The 18045-nt window shown below is 38.3% G+C and overlaps 1 protein-coding gene across 1 annotated transcript in view; it reads left to right on the top strand.

Moving 5' to 3' along the window:
* taf3 (TAF3 RNA polymerase II, TATA box binding protein (TBP)-associated facto) overlaps positions 1-18045 on the top strand; it is a 996662-nt gene that overhangs the window by 724307 nt on the left and 254310 nt on the right. The gene's annotated exons all lie outside the window — the stretch shown is intronic.

Here is an 18045-nt window from a genome sequence, read left to right as displayed (position 1 = left end):
CCCTAGAGTGCCTAGTGCTTGAGTTATCAAGCCAGACTTGCTTTTGTATATTCTACTATGAGAATTATGTTTTAAAAAAGAACATTTGAATGAAATTAATTTTAGTTTTTTTTCATTTCAGTTTCGCTTTTGTTAGCTTGGTTCAGCCTGATCAAGAGATTAAACTAGTAGTTGATAATGTGTGTACAGATTTACCCTTGTAAATCAAATGTTTACGGTTGGAATTTGTAAGAGATTTTGTAGGAACAGAGTTCTTTGAATCTAAGTACCAGCTTTAACTGTAAATGTATGGTTTTGAGAAGACGTTTAGTTGTTGACGTCTGTTCACACAACTATAGGTGCAATGTTGTACATTGGCTCGAAATGGTAATTCATTTGTTTGCTTCTAATACTTGAAACTTATTTTGTAATATCTTTCCTTTTTTGTTAAAATAATATTTATTTATTTGTACTAGACTTTATGTTATTAAGCACCTTTTTCATTACTGAGTTTGTATCGCATATCAAGTCTAATTGTGTCTTTCGGAAGAAAGTGAATAATTTATATGCATTTACTCAATCAATAAACAGTGTAAAAGAGGATGTGTGGGTGTTTATTTGTTTTCACAGAACTTGCATTTCCTTATCTTGCCCTTTTTCCATAAATGGTAAGATACAGGGCGACATTTACCCATCCTGAGCACCCTGTGGTCATCAGTTTTCTGTTTTTATTTAATTACACCGCAGTATCAGTCCTCATCCACTTCAGCCGCAACCACATCCTCCCTGTTTCTAATGAGCACTATCTATGTTTTATGGCCCCTCTGGACTCTTTGCTTTGCTTAACATTTGGAACAAATATTAACTATTGCCCTCAATGGAAACTCGTTGTATAACCAGTCAGCCTTTCATTTACCATTCAAATTATTGTGAGATGATGTAATTTGCATGTCACTTCAGTCACATGGCATCTGTCACATGCCAACTTTTCCCTGCAACAGGAAGGCAATATTACATTAAATTTGAAAACATTCGTATAAACCGTTTAATAACCAGTGTAAACAAAAACAAGCATCGGTTACAGGAGAAGCATGGGAGTTTAATTGTTATAAACAACAGTATAACATGATAGCTTTGCATGGACAGAATATATGTAGTTAGATAAATCTCAGGAAAACCAGTTGAGTTTATTTTAAATCTTTGTGTTCACAATTTATTTATATTTGTTTACATTAACAATAATTTTACTTTAATAAAAACTGAATTTATATTATATATATATATATATATATATATATATATATATATATATATATATAATTTTTCTTATTTAAAACATGAAATGCTTTATTATATATTTGATATGTATTAAATATTTTTCTTTTCCTGTGCTTTCAACCCTGTTATACCATTTTCTCCTTTTAAATAACAAACAAAAATAAAATGTGATACAAACATGTTGATGTAGAAAAATTGCTAGTACATTTCAGTTATTTACACAGAAACAGCAAGTAATATTGAATTACATATGAAATATTGAAGTAGAAAGACCTCTATTTTCAACAGATTAATAAAGAAAAAGTTTATATATATATTCTGAGTATTCTTTGTGCCAAGGACAATAAATATATATATATATATATATATATATATTGTCCTTGGCACAAAGAATACTGACTGTATATAATGTGGTGTGGTGCAACTAGCATTTTTGCTATTTAAGGCCATTTTTCACTGACCTGCAAACGTTTTTGAATGTATCTGAAAATTGGAGGAAAGCATCTTTCCAAATGTCTATGGATATACAGACATGGTACTGAAATTGGAAAATATAATTTTCAACAATGATTTCTTGTGATCAACAGTAAACTTTTCGAAATAAATTATTCAAAACCCTAAATATACCTAATTATACCTCTTGAATTGAAATGACCATGTAGTAAATGACAGTGTTCAAGAGTCTATGTCACTGTTATCAGGGAGCTCTAATAGTTATTTATAGCTCAGTGTTAAGTCTGAGCTCCAGGCTAAAGGGATGTTGAACATACATCGGCAGACTGCAATCAGATCAATGAGAAGTCAATTAGGTCGGTGTTACAGCTTATCACATGAGACGAACCCAACGCCCCCGGTTATTCACGTGCAGATTGATACAGTTGGCTTGTGCTGCACGCTATGGAAATGTCCCACCAGCTGCTTCCCTGTTTTGGAAATGTCTATAATATCTGGAAAATCGACTGGTGGTTGTGGAATGTGGCACACATTTAAAATCAAAATAGTTTGTTATTATTGAGACCTGACCAAATCAGAACTTTCGGATGAGCAAACGTTATGGCAATGAACGTGATGTACCAGTGTGCTAATTCTAGTTGGATGCAGGTGGTATCAGGGAAAAATACACTCACCGGCCACTTTATTAGGTACACTCAATAGTATCGAATTGGACCCCTTTATTCTTCATGGCATAGATTTAACAAGGTGCAGGAAACATTCCTCAGAGATTTTGGTCCGTATTGATCCACATCCATGCTCTACTGGATTGAGATCTAGTGACTGTGGAGGCCATTTGAGGATAGTGAACTCATTTGTCATGTTCAAGAAACCAGTTTGAGATGATCTGAGCTTTGTGCGTTATCGTGCTGGAAGTAGCCATCAGAAGATGATACACAGTGGTCATAAAGGGATGGACATGGTCAGCAACAACACTCAGGTAGGCTGTGGCGTTTAAACAATGCTCAATTGGTACTGAGCAGCCTAAAGTATGCCAAACAAAATATCCCCCACACCATTACACCACCAGCAGCCTGAACCATTGATACAAGGCAGGGTGGATCCATGCTTTCATGATTTCTACGTCAAATTCTGACCCTACCATCTGAATGTTGCAGCAGAAATCAAAACTCAATGTTTTTCCAATCTTCTATTGCCCAATTTTGGTGAGCCAGTGTGAATTGTAGCCTCTGTTTCCTGTTGTTGGCTGACAGTAGTGGCACCTCTGTCTTCTGTTGCTCTACCCCACCTACTTCAAGGAACAACACTACAGCTCTTTACAACTCTTTAATTGTTATGCAACACCTACAAGTTTGAGTTAGAATAAGTTGCAAGAACATGAGAATAAACACAATGAGGCTGTAAAGGTGCTGTTTTTGCGTGATGAAGTATAAGGTCCCGTAATCCCATTTAATAACCTTTTTTAAGACACATAAAAGCTTTAAAAAAAAGCTTGAGCTAAACTTGCTAAACTATGTGTAAACTTGTGTATTTCAGCCGTTTAACCATGAAGGGCAAAAAATGCTTAATTGTTTCCAGGTTTTAGGGCTCATTCCTGCAGCACTCTAGACTGGGTAAACCCAGCCTGTTCTGCCGGAGATTTGCTTTCGCCCTGCAGCTCAGTCTGGAAACCTGTACATTAATTTCTACATGCTTCTGTTACACTTTTGCGGGAACCAATAACAGACGGGCTTATCCACCTGGTGTGCTATTGGCGGGTTTAACAAGATGACGGATAGAGAAGCTATGGGTCGTTGCCCGTTGATCACGCCTCTTGTGGTCTGATTGGTTGAAGGACTATCCAATTGCGTAAAAAGTCCAAAAGTAATTTGAATAATGCTCATTTATCACGCATCTTGTGCGGTAGAAAATGCATAGCAGACTCCGCAGACCAATTTTCAATCTTAAATTGAGCTTGGTTTGGTGAAAGCCAGACAAGCAGCATTCTATATGACCTCAGATCTAAAGCCAAAGACATGGGCGAAAAGCCACATACAGTAATTAAGCAATGATATGATGATATAAAGTGACCATGTCAAAAATAACCCTATGAAACCAGAGTTGTAATGTTTGGACTTTCTATTTTAAGTTTTGTTTTTCACGAAACATGCTAGACATCTTGTGCTCTTTTTTTACAACCGGAGACTGGCTGGAGGAAGTTGGCTCAGGGTCATGATAATAATGAAACCACACAGCTTCCTGTGGGCAGAGTTGACATAGATGTGCAATGGGCAAGAAATTCCATTTGTTCTCAGAAAACAAAGACGGTTCTAATTACTTTGGCAAATTGTGCTGGTTAATTAACGCTCATTTTCCCAAACCTGACACAAACCAGACCATGAAGTCTGACAGACATTACGAAGTTCCTGTGAAGTGGTTATTTTTCTGGATATTTTGGTCTATTTTGGAAAACCTTCATAACATGCAAGATCCAGTAAGCCAGTGGTGGAATGTGACAGAGGGGGAATGTAGCTCAAAGAATAGCTGATCCATCTAAGGGTACGTTTAAACAACAACGTTGTACTAAAAATGAAAACGTTTTTTTTTTTAATGTTTTTCGGATAATAGAAAATGGGAAAAGAGGCGGGACATGGGCGGAGCTGAGGTGACGCAATGACTAACAGAGAGCAGATAAATGGCTATCCACCTGTCACTCAAAGTGGCCACGCCCTTAACTATGCAGAACTTTAAGGCATTATATAATGTAAACGAATGAGTTATAAAAAAAATTCACCCCCCTCACAGTTGTCATGAAGGGCAAAATTAGCCGTATAGACCAAAACCACAATTTGTACCAGGCTGTAAACATGTGTTTTTCTGCTGTAAAGTTGGCCATTTTAGCATGGGGCTCAAAGAGATTCTGCTCCCTTCTGGAGCCTGTCCCTACCGGCCAGTCGAGGAATTGCAGTTTAAATCACTCCCGTATTGGCTTCAAGAGAAATTGCGGGAGGTTGCTAGCTTGACAAGCCAGACCCACATCAAGATGTTGGGTCTGGAAACTCACCATTGACAGGGCTCAATCCGAGGGGCGGGATAAACGGTTGTCTTTCAAATTCCCTCTGCATGCAATTGGATAGCGCCATGACTGCCACAACCAACCAGAGCAAAGAAGAAGGTGAAGCCGAGCTAATGTTAGTTGATAGACTTCCACCGTATCCGGTTGGCAAAACTTCGAACATATCTTCTTTTCTTTAGAATGACTTCAGTGCCGTTCTTTGTTCTTTTCTCAAATAAAAGCTTAACTCCAAGTCTTCCAGAGTCGCGATTCAAAAGACCGCTGTTCGCCAGCTTCTGTGTTTACGAGTAGCACGCAGAACCTCCGCAACTCTGCCGTGACATGCCGTCATTATGTTAAACCCGCCCACCGACTCTACACACGCTGTGATTGGCTTGACCAGAGTTTGTTTTTTCCAGCTCTCAGGTCTACCGAGAGTTGCTAGACTCCCAAACCTGGAAAATTCTGCCTTCGGAGGACATATAACAAGGTAGGAAGGCATCAAGGCACATCCGAATCTAATGTTAACTTCACTTCCTGTCTCCTGAGATATTTTCATCTGATCGAGTTTTGAAGGCAGCATATATGTATCCTTCGCTGCCTTTGGTATCCCACAATCCTGTGCGTTCCATTCTGTGACAGTTGAGCTGAAAAAAAAGATGGCATCCGAAAGTTGCATTTGCTGTTCAGTTTCTGTGTAAATGTACATTTTTAACAAAAATGTTCCACTGCTTATGTCATTTCTTGCAAGAAATTACTAATGTAGTAATTAAATATTTGTTTAGTTCTCACCAAAGCTCTCTCTATTTTGCCGTAGATCATTAAACTGTTACACTGCCTTAGAAGTCAGTCCGAAATCAGTTTCGTGAGGTTCTTTCATGCACAAACGCTGCCTGCAGAGTCATTGTCTGATAAGGTAGCAAGGCAGCTGCCTAGGTTTTCAGACGCAGCCATTGTCACAAATTCGAGGTTTTGTAGTTTACATGGAGACGAAAGCGGTATCGTTTTCAAAAACATTCCCGTTTTTTTTGTTTTCAGTGTTGTCTTGTTTGTGCAACATTGTCTAAACGTCTCACGAATGACAGTAAAACCTAAAAAGAAATCTGTCCTTCATATTAAAAATTAGCTTGATTAAAATCAATAACTTTCACATGGGTGGGACTTGGGCGCTGAACATGCTGATCGCAGCATTTGATTGGTTGACTCCACGCAGCATTTTATTTCAACCACCATTTTCAGTCAGTTGCGTGCAGTAAGAGTTGTTTACACAGTCCTACATCACCGCTTTAGACCGCTATGGAAATGCAGACAGCAATAGGTCTGGGGGAAAAAAGTTCCTGGGACAAATTGTTCCGGATTATTTGAGTGGAAATTAGGCTTTTGATCAGGGGTGGAGCTGAAATTTGCAGGATCTCCAGGAACAAGATTAGGCACCCCTGGTGTACACAAATTCAGGCTCTGGTAAGGACCCTGGCTCACTAAACATCAGGAGACTGACGACTCTGATTCCAGCAACATGACAATGTCCTCATTGTACAACGTCATAGGGTCACATGGATTTTGCCAAGTGAGACATGTTCCTGGATCAACATATTTTGTTAATCATGGAACAACATTCCTGCCCTAATACCTACCCCTAAACCTAACCCTATCAATAAGTTATCCCTAAAATTAGAGAGGAATGATAGATGAATAACACTGATGTAGAAGCACCTAACCCTGCTGTAAGCCAAAACTTGACATAACCTGTAAACCTGTCCCTCAAATCTTGACAAAATGGTTGCTTGCAATGTTGTTCCAGGATCAAAGATGTTGTTGTTGATCCAGGAACATATTGTACTTGGTGAAATCACCTTCACCTCATCACTACAGTGTGAGGATGTAAAAGACTTGTTTTCCTGTTCCAACCCCCTCCAAGGGCACAAGAGGTGCTGATAGTAATCAAGGCCTGTAGGCCAAATGAGGGTCTGCTAATTGTCACACCTTTAGTATGGTGAGGAAAGTTGTAATCTTCTGATTGGTTGGTTTGAATGACTCACATTTGGGTTTCAGTCACATGGTCAAAGAAGGGATAAAATAAGATTGTATATGTTGCTCTGGTCTTGTTTTCTTGGGCACTCTTCCTTTCTCTGGGCTTTTCTTTCTTTCATTGTCTCTTCTTCATGGGGGCTTTGCTCTTCCTCTCTACCTGAGCTCTGCCTCCCATCTCTCTCTCTCTCTTGCTCACTCTCTTCCTATCTCTCAGATAACATTCTGCTGGGTACAATTAACTGTGTTTATACATCTTATTTGTAACACATTCAAATGTAACCATAACCAAATACTGTTATTAAACCTTCTCAAACTGTGCTAACTTCGTATTAATATTAATGGGCTACCTATTGCAATATAAATCGTCATACTATAGTAATGCTCCCATATTTTGCTATTATAATTGCTCTTATTTCCGTCATTGGTATAAGTAGCAGTGGGTGGTAATAGACAAGGAATTTACAGTTTTATTCCATCTTGCTAACGCTTCTTTAGTCATTCAGCAATCCTACAGCCTGAACCAAAACCACCCTTACAATGGCAACAAATATTTTTGTTTGGGAGCAAGAATGGGTTGCAAATTATGATAAATACTTTGATTCTTTCAAATCACTTCAACATTTCAGCTGTATATTAATTATAAATGGTATATGTTCACTACTTGTCCACCAATGTATGTTTATGCTGAAATATAGTTAAATTATACATCATGTGTCATGTTGTTTATTGAGTTTGTGCTTGTGCAATTTATGTTTCACGCTTCAGAATTTTTCGTTAAGGGAACATATCAAGCATCGATGCTCTCTGGTTTTCACAGTATTGTGGGACTTATGGGACCTTATTGTGGGAACGTTTTAGTGCACTGGAAGGATTTTGTGATTGATGGCTGACTCCCTGATTAGCATGTAGCAATTCCATAACAATGCCCTAGCAACACTAAAGCATTGTGGGTTGAAAGATATACCGTATGTTCTTTGCATTTAGCCACAAAGAATATAATTAGTTAGGACAAAGGAACAACCGACTGATGACTAGCTAGTTTTAGCGTTTTTAACATTTTAGCATGTAGTTATGATGGCTTCGCACGCGGATGGCCCTCCGCGCACATGGCCATCAACGTTTGTCTCTAAGCTCTTAAAAAAACTTTTTATATAGTTGTTCTACTGGCTGATTTGGCATTATCCTGCTAAGCTCGGTGTCTTTAAATAGAGCTGTAATTCTCTGGAGATTAGTTCACTGTGATGACTTAGCACGGCTGGCAACTTCACACGCAATGCAGGACACCTACGGCTTCTCATTCACTTGATCATGTAAATCAATTATCGCCAATTAAGTGACATGTGGTTTTGAAGGGAGAAAGAGCTGAGCTCAAGTTCTTTTTTGAAGGTGAAAGTGACATGCTTCTGACTACACACAATAAAAGGGTAAATTCACATCCTGTTGACGTGCGGTATTCAGTTGGGGCAGGGGTTCTCGTAAAACCCTGAGTCAGATCTTTTGTTTGATCTAATGAGGAAAGGAAGGCCAGTTTCTAATCCTGTCAGTCAAAGCTGACCCATCAGGTATAGATTTACCTGCGTGCTGCGTCACTGGGACTAAAATGACAACGCTACGTGCTCAGCAATGCCTGTCAGAAGCGAAAGAGAAGAAGTGACCTGTGTACAACTTAATCAAAGATAAAAGACTTAATTGCACCTTGAACTCTTTGTAAAACTCTTTTATCTGTATCATAGAGTCTGATAAAGGAATGTTCAGTGCAGTGTTGTTTTAGTATTATTTATATAAAGCTATTGCATTTATTAATATTTTAACCTCTTAAGCTCTGGGACGATTTATGGGATTTCCGCCTGGATTTGGCCTACCCAAATTGAAAAGCTTCCCATACCCACATATACAGTGGTCTAAATACACAATTTTGGTAAAAAATTGCTAAAAGTGATAAACATGTAAGTATATGTTGTCTAAGCTGTAATAACAACAAAAAAAAGAGACGCTTTTTGATTTTTTTGGTTATAAATTCAGTTTAGAAAGTGTGCAAGTCAGGCCCTGTGGGCTCTAGCACTCTGCAGACAGTTTGGGCTGTTTCCAATGGATTCCAGAAAATAGTGGAAAAAATAATTTTGTCTGTATCATGTTGTATGGAAGATTTATACAAATGGATCTGAAGGGAGGACATCCATCAAAGAAAAATATGTGCATCAACGGATCTATGGGGTATTAAAGATATTGACTGAGATGGCAAACTGACACAACTGTCCTCATGTGGCATGCTGCTCTCTTTCACGTTTGCCCCTCCTCCTTTTTTCTCTCTTTATCCCTCGTTCACGGCTGAATAATTAATCCAAGAGTATGCTGTGTTCGGACTCACGTACTCACTTTCCGTCTCTCCACCCCACTCTAACCATCCCTTTCACATATGCATGCTCATATTTGCCAACATGTACACACAAATAGAAAAGAAATGCTTAGTCAGCACTCGTTTTATTCAGAACAGAAGCGACCACAACAGTGTAACAGACTGCAGAAGTGACTGTATTTGGTTTAGTTAACTTGGCATCTTTTGGGATTTCCATGGAAACGCTACACCAGGCTTCACTTTAACTGTGCCCAGTATTAATATTCAATGGAGGAGATATTCAATGCTCTCAAGCAATAAAACTTTCCATAGGAAAAATTATAAATGTGATTAATAGCTACATTTTTTCTTCTAGCCTCTCTTTAGCTGTTATATACAGTGTATATATATATATATATATATATATATATATATATATATATATATATATATATATATATATATATATATATATATATATATATTTATTATATAATATATATTATATACTACCGAAGGTATTCAGAATATGTGTGCTCGTTCAGAATATGTGTGCTCGTAAGTGATCGTTTGTCTTTTTGTAGTTTGAATAATAAATAACTGCTGTCCCTTTAAGACCTGACGCACGAATGGATCCCACTGTTCCTGTGAGCTGGTTACGACTGTGTTTACGTTAAATGTCACCAAGATGGGCATTGAGACATTTTGAGTGTATTTGACCATTAATAAACTGGAAAAAGGAGCTTATTTTTGCACTTGTATGTCAGAGGCGGCTTTATTATGGTATGTGTGTGTACGCTTTAGATGCGAGCGCGAAATCGCAATGTTCAGAGGGATTAATCGGACTAAATGAGAGGAGGCGGGTGCGTGTCAACTCGCTGTCGGTCGGAGAGGAGAGCACAGCTGATATCAATACTGTAGAAAATGAGTATCGTATCGTTTCAGATATTTCAGTATCGATACATAGCGAAATATGGATATTTTTGACAACACTAGTAGGCATTCACACAGATTCGTTCTCTCGCCCCCTAAAGTGCAATTCGGCTAGGTATACATCCGTGCTAAAATATCAAGGTGAAAGTCATCACAGCTTGCGTAGTATAGACCCAGCTCCCAACCCAACTTTGAGAATAGATTAACGGCAATATTTTTTTTAATCGCCCGATAAGAGTCTCACTTTAACGCAGCACGTTAACGCCGATAATGGCCCACCACTAATATATATATATATATATATATATATATGTATATATATATACACTCACCTAAAGGATTATTAGGAACACCATACTAATACTCTGTTTGACCCGCTTTCGCCTTCAGCCTTAATTCTACGTGGCATTGATTCAACAAGGTGCTGAAAAGCATTCTTTAGAAATGTTGGCCCATATTGATAGGATAGAATCTTGCAGTGGATGGAGATTTGTGGGATGCACATCCAGGGCACGAAGCTCCCGCTCCACCACATCCCAAAGATGATCTATTGGGTTGAGATCTGGTGACTGTGGGGGCCATTTTAGTACAGTGAACTCATTGTCATGTTCAAGAAACCAATTTGAAATAATTCAAGCTTTGTGACATGGTGCATTATCCTGCTGGAAGTAGCCATCAGAGGATGGGTACACGGTGGTCATAAAGGGATGGACATGGTCAGAAACAATGCTCAGGTAGGCCGTGGCATTTAAACGATGCCCAATTGGCACTAAGGGACCTAAAGTGTGCCAAGAAAACATCCCCCACACCATTACACCACCACCACCCTGCAGAGTGGTAACAAGGCATGATGGATCCATGTTCTCATTCTGTTTACGCCAAATTCTGACTCTACCATCTGAATGTCTCAACAGAAATTGAGACTCATCAAACCAGGCAACATTTTTCCAGTCTTCAACTGTCCAATTTTTGTGAGCTTGTGCAAATTGTAGCCTCTTTTTCCTTTTGTAGTGGAGATGATACCCGGTGGGGTCTTCTGCTGTTGTAGCCCATCCGCCTCAAGGTTGTGTGTGTTGTGGCTTCACAAATGCTTTGCTGCATACCTCGGTTGTAACGAGTGGTTATTTCAGTCAAAGTTGCTCTTCTATCAGCTTGAATCAGTTGGCCCATTCTCCTCTGACCTCTAGCATCAACAAGGCATTTTCGCCCACAGGACTGCCGCATAATGGATGTTTTTCCCTTTTCACACCATTCTTTGTAAACCCTAGAAATGGTTGTGCATGAAAATCCCAGTAACTGAGCAGATTGTGTAATACTCAGACCGGCCCGTCTGGCACCAACCATGCCATGCTAAAAATTGCTTAAATCACCTTTCTTTCCCATTCTGACATTCAGTTTGGAGTTCAGGAGATTGTCTTGACCAGGACCACACCCATAAATGCAACTGCCATGTGATTGGTTGATTTGATAATTGCATTAATGAGAATTTGAACAGGTGTTCCTAATAATCCTTTAGGTGAGTGTATATATTCCATTAGAATATCCATCCCTCTGTCTGTCTATATACACACATCCACATTATATTAATTATATTATTTAGACCATTTTACCTTAGATGACCCCAGTAATCTCAAATGTGTAATTTCAACAGTGTCACAAGCTTTTAAAAGTTTATATCAAAATGTATTATAGGAGAAACACCCGAGACAAATGTATAAGCCAGAATAAATGCAAACTCTATTAAAGGGATAGTTCACCCAAACATTTAAATTACCCCTTGATTTACTCACCCTCAAGCCATCCTGGGTGTATATGACATTCTTCTTTCAGACATTAATAGAGTTATATTAAAAAATGTCCTGCACTATAATAAAAGTCTGTAAAAATAGGGCATAATGTACTGTAAATATGAAGGAATTTTCCGTATTGTTTTTTTTGTTTGTTTGTTTTTTTTACAGGGGTTTTACCTGCATTTTGAATGACACATTGCATTAGTTTGTGTTTTAAGGGTTAATGGAAATTTCCATAAAATTACTGGATAATGTCTAGGCAGAAAATTACCAGTACATTTTAAGTTTTATTTTTTTTTTACAGTGTGGCTAATCCAAGCTTTATAATGGCAGTGAATGGAAGTTTTTTATTTTTTATTTATTATAACTCTGATTGTATTTAGCTCAAAGAAGAATGTCATATACACCTAGGATGGCTTGAGGGTGAGTGAATCATGGGGTAGTTTTCATTTTTGGGTGAACTATCCCTTTAAATCTCGAGTTACAAACGTTCCACCTGGGCTATTTAGTGAGGGAAGGAAAAGTCAAACACTAAACTTTATTTTTCTTTATTCCTTTACAGTGCAGATAAAAATTGAGGTGATGTCCGCATCTCATTTGTATCAAACCTTGCCCAACTCTGTCTCTAAATTACTATGGTTTGAACAGCAGAGGAAGAATAAGATGGGTGGAGTGAGAGAGAGAGATCGAGGCAGTGGAGGACAGACTTTCAGGTGGACGTGATACTTCTCACATTCACTGGATGGGGCTTGGTTTAGTTCCTTTTTTTCCCTGTCTTACTCCAAGTCCAGCCTCAAAGGAGCGAGTGTGCATCAGTAACCTAAACCAGGGCCTGAATGTCATCCAACAACTGTCCCTGGAGTCCTGAACAGTCAGATCTCAGGTGAGCACGCACTTATTAGCCGTGCTAAAAGATCAAAATGAACGTGACTTAACAGGTTGATATATTGTACAGTTGCCCAAGCAAAACTGACGTAATACTGCTACTGAGTTACAAAACATCCAAACTTTTGATTTGAAGTTTGAGGGCAGATGAGGAAACATGTACACACAAATGCAGAAGTGATCGCCGTAAACCATTAAACAAAAGGACATGTCACACTGTTTTATTAATATTGCAAATGTTGGTATTTCAAAAATGTGTATATCTGTGCACTTGTGGCCTAGACATCTGACAGTACGGGACCACAAAAGCTTCATTGTTTTAAAAAATGTACAGGAAGTAATGTGACGCATGCCAGTGAGAACAAGCAAGCAAACCCGTGCACACATGCAAAAAAAGAAAAGAAATCACATATTTAGCAGTGTTTGTTTTGGTTTTTTTTTTAAGCTTATTTGAATGGATAACTTATTTCTGGAAGACAATGAAACAGAAAAATGTACACTGCTGGAGCGACCCAAATGAATTTGAATTAGATGGCTCATGAGCACCCAGTACATTTCCCTGGCCCTCTTTTGCAATGATGTCATTGAGTGAAAAGGAATTCGAAGGAGAAAAATAAACAAGCACTGCATTTGCCAAAACATTACCTCACAAGATTACTGGCATTGTTGAGCCAGAAATGGTGTGACACATCTTACATGGGACATTTCATAATGTAGGCTACTGGAGGTTGCAATGACCAAAATAAGGAATGCAAATAGAGATTTGAGATAATAAAAAAAACAGCTGTTAGGTATTATCATCCAATTAAAACTCAATATTTCTTCACTGATTAAAAATAGCACCTTAAATGATTCTGTCAGTTGCTTCATAAATATAACCTTTTAGGGGTTTCAATAATGGGATAATTAATTAATTTTGCTTTAATTTATTTTTAATGAACTTTTTATGAACTAATTAGCTTGTAAACATACAGTACTTTATCACTAGAAAAAAAAACCCCTGTCAAATATGCATCATTCAAGACATATAAAACCCTTTTGGCATTTAAAGAAAGAACCCTAGGATTTTATATAGAACCCCATTGAAACTAGTCTAATAAAAGCTGTTTTATTTCACATGGAGATCATAGGCTACATACAGCCAAATACTGCTAATTTGTATCTCTGTAAAACCTTGGACACTGCTCGCGGAATAAAGTAACGGTTGACTGCAAATAACACATTTCTGCGACTTTAGCTTTGTTTGATAATACATCCACACCACTAGGTGTCAGTATAAATCCCAAGACAACAGTCTTATTAGCCAGTTCAACAAAAACAATCTCTGAGAACACATAAAATAGGGTTATGCTAATGTTTCTGTTACTGTATTTCTGACCATATACTGTAGATAAAAGTTACAACCTTTAAGTCACCTGATTCGAAGAAAAGCTGATGTTTGACCATCCAGAACAAACTAACATGATTTAGTTTGTTGTAAGTTTAGTTAGCTTAGTTTGTTGTTAGGGTGTTTTGGATGTTTGCTAGGTGTTAGCTAGGGTGTTTCCAGGGTGTTGCTAAGCAGTTGAGTTGGAGTGGTTTTTAATGTGTTGCTGGGTTGATCTAGGTGGTTGCTAATGTATTACTGGCCTGAACAGAAACCACTCCTAAGTCTCACCTTCAATGTAGTCTATAGGGCTTTTTGTCCAATCACTTAGAAAAAGTAATAGACCACCTTAAATGACAGTACTTTCCAGGCAGAGTTAAAAGACGTTTTCAGGACCGCTTTCAATATTACCAAAGTGTTTCAGGAAATCCCAGTATCAGTCATGGGTTAAACTGATGCTTCTGTGTATCTTTTCCTAAATAAGTTGTTGTTGGTTTGTGTTTGTCCAGAGTTGCTAAACTGACAGACTAGGTGAATGTTAGTCAGTTTTCTGGTTTTGTAAACATTTCAGTAAAGAATTACAATAAGATGAGTATACATTGAGTGTGGGAACATTGCTGTGAACTTCCTATTTGTCATTTGTCATCTACTTTCACAACCGGACACAACCTTTGCACAACCTTGTGAACCTTAAAGGGGTCATGAATTGAGAAATCAACTTACCCTTGAGCTTTTGATATATAGTAATAAAATAATAACATTCCAATCAATCGCAGGTGGATGAGAGATAAATCATTGTGTTTGTTTGATAAAGACATTTTGCGAGCCCTGTGGGAGGAATTATTCCGGTTGCCATTTTCCCACATGCTTCAAAACACCCCTCGTGTACTCGCGGGGAGCCGAAGCTCATTAAATATGCAAATCTTATCCAATCATTGCAGTGGGCGTTTACTTCCAAGTCTTCAGTGCGGCATGCCCATAAAATCAGAGCATGCAGGAGAGAGCCTCAAAACCAAGGCAGAAAATAGCCTATTACTTATTCATTATGATGTTTTTGAATGTAAAAACCACACAAACATAAGTTGACCTGAATTTTTTTTTTAAAAAGCCAGTTCATGACACCTTTAAATGAGGAAGCTCAAATTTCTTTAATTTTTTCTGGCTACTTAAATGTGTAATGGGATTTTGATGTCTTAATGACAGTCCATTCCCTCCCGTTCAGATTGCCCTCCTTGCTAACCTTGCATCATGCACACTCACTGTTAAACCTAATCATGTTACCACAAAACCAGTAATAGATCACTTCCCATACATGCTGTCCGCCATTCAGCCTTACAATAAAGACCTCATAATCTAATTGTGTTTTGTAATTATGTAATTTCTAAATGTATAATTCCATTTGCGTATTGTGTTAACATCTCACCACTTTCAATTGAATGTTTTTCAGCCTCCTGTTCCAGTTTTCTCCTATGTCACTTTCTCCATTTTCTTCTCACATAATACAATAGTTTGACCACTGCACCCAGTTGAGTGTAAGAAATCGTGACTGAGCGATGGTGTGCTTAACTCTTCAATGCCGAATGTTTAACACAAAGGAAAGACTAATCTTGAAAGTGTCTAGGCTGGATGAGTGAGATTGTTGTCTGCTCTTGACCCTGTTCACTTTAGATCCCATTACTTTGCACACTGACTCTGACCCCCATCTAGATTAACTTACTCTCAATTCTGCACCATCAGCCAAGCACGTCGTGCACATACACAAAGAGAAACACATGCTTACTTTCATGTACAGGTGCGCACAAACACTGGCAATGCTATATGCACATTGTGTATGTGACACATAGCATAATGCCAACCTATGTGCACTGAATCAAGCAGCATTCTTAAACGAACACTGCCACTAAGCGATAGATAGATAGATAGACAGATAGACAGATAGACAGATAGATAGATAGATAGATAGATAGATAGATAGATAGATAGATAGATAGATAGATAGATAGATAGATGGTGGATTGAGGATGGATGGACAGACAGACAGATCATTTGACAGGAAGACAAAGAGATAGATTGACGGATGAACGGATGGATGGATGGATCAATAGATATAAGGTGGATTGATGGATGGTGGATGGATGGACAGATCAGTTGTGAAAAAGACAGCCAATCAGAAGCTTGGCCCACCCTGGCCATGCCAAATAACTGATTTCAATATTTCAGCTCCAGATTTTGAGAGAGATCATGGTTTTCGGTTGTTATTTAGAAACTAGAAAGCCTGATTTAAGTCTCTTTTTTGTCTTAATATTTATTAAAATACCAATACTTTTTTTTGTGGTGGGGCCAGTGAAAAGACCTGCCTCCTTTGTAATAAAATTAAGTTTTGTTACGTGGTAAAAAATAATGTTAAAAGTCTGGACCCACCAGGAATTTCTCTTGGCCCACCCTGCATCTCAAAGCTGGAGCCTGACCGTGTCAGGACAGGACACTGTCAGGACATCCACAGATAGCAAGACGTTCTCTTTTGTCTTTGCCGCGCTTGAATGGCTTGAAAGCATTTGCGTGAATAAGAGTGTGATCATGTAACACTAGCCCATGGATGACGAAAAAACAGATGCTGTGTTAATTTTTAACGTGTAAAACTGAAAATAATAATAATCGGTATGCGTTAATGTGCTAACTTTGACAGCACTAATGTGCTAACTTTGACAGCACTAATGTATTGTCTGTAATACATAGTGCTTAAAGTACTTAAGCAACAGTGACATGGCTACATTCTTTAACCTTTAGTCACCATAAAGTTACGCTCCGGGCACCAATACAAACAGCACCGGGATTCCATGTGATACCGGGTTGATGGTGATTTGCAGGGTGCGACCGAGAGTTTGCATGAAGGCTGTGGGCAGTTCAAGCATTTACCCAAAGCATTTGGCTGTACCATCTTAACACTTTCAAACCACATCAACTAGTATTTTTTTTGAACATACGTTTGAAAGTAGGCTACATACATACACAACTCATAATTCAGCAAGCAATAAAAGAACATTTTACAGCTAGTAATTAATGGCAACATATATATAAGTGACCTTGAATTTCAGACAACACGTGATAGAAATCACAACCATGTATGGGCTTACACCTGAGCATCATAAAGTGACCCGTGTATGCAGGGTGTGTGGTGTAGGGGAAATGCCACGATGACTGTGACAGTTTACACACGTTCAAGATGATGAAATGTGTTGTCTGAAGGTGAAAGATAAGTTAGACCGTCCAATCAGGGCATCTTAGGAGACCGTCGAGACAATAATCCGTCTCCAAGCCAGTGGACATATTGAATATCAATGTCGCGTACTAATCAATGCAAATGATCAGAGTCACTTCCAATAATTGAACTCACTTGTCCTTGTGCTGGATGACCAGGAAACCACGGGGAATATGTTATATCACATTGATAAGGAACACTGACTCATTCTGACTGTGACTCAGTGGTCATGTGCGCCGAACATTTTCCTTGTGCTTCCTGTCTCCCGCGCTCTCCAACTTCATTCTGAAGTAAATTCTGACCTCTAGTGGACTCAAGATGCCATTGTAGATTTTAATGTAATCGTATTGGATATCACTGTTCACTGTATTCACAAGGGCTACATTTTTGTTACTCCATGTTTAGAGTCAAAAGTCCAAATATGTAAATGCTATGTTGAGTTTAAATGCCATCTGAACCTAACTATACATATTCATGTACTTCAATGTCATATTTTTGGAGCTGTTTTGTGACCTCCTGCTCCATTACCGGGGCACAAAAGTTTTGTCTAGAGTCAAAAAGAAACCTATTAACTATGTTATACTATAGCAAATGTGATATAATATGCCAAATTTCCATATACCAAATTCTGATTTTGACAATTTGGTCTGAAATACCTTGCTTAGTTTTGTCCCAAAGACCCCAATCAACAATTCAGCTTTT

The sequence above is a fragment of the Gobio gobio genome (genome assembly GCF_949357685.1).
Source record: "Gobio gobio genome assembly, chromosome: 5".
Lineage (NCBI taxonomy): Eukaryota > Metazoa > Chordata > Actinopteri > Cypriniformes > Gobionidae > Gobio > Gobio gobio.
The sequence above is the reverse complement of the archived record's forward strand: the minus strand, read 5'-3'. Positions and strand labels throughout refer to the sequence as shown.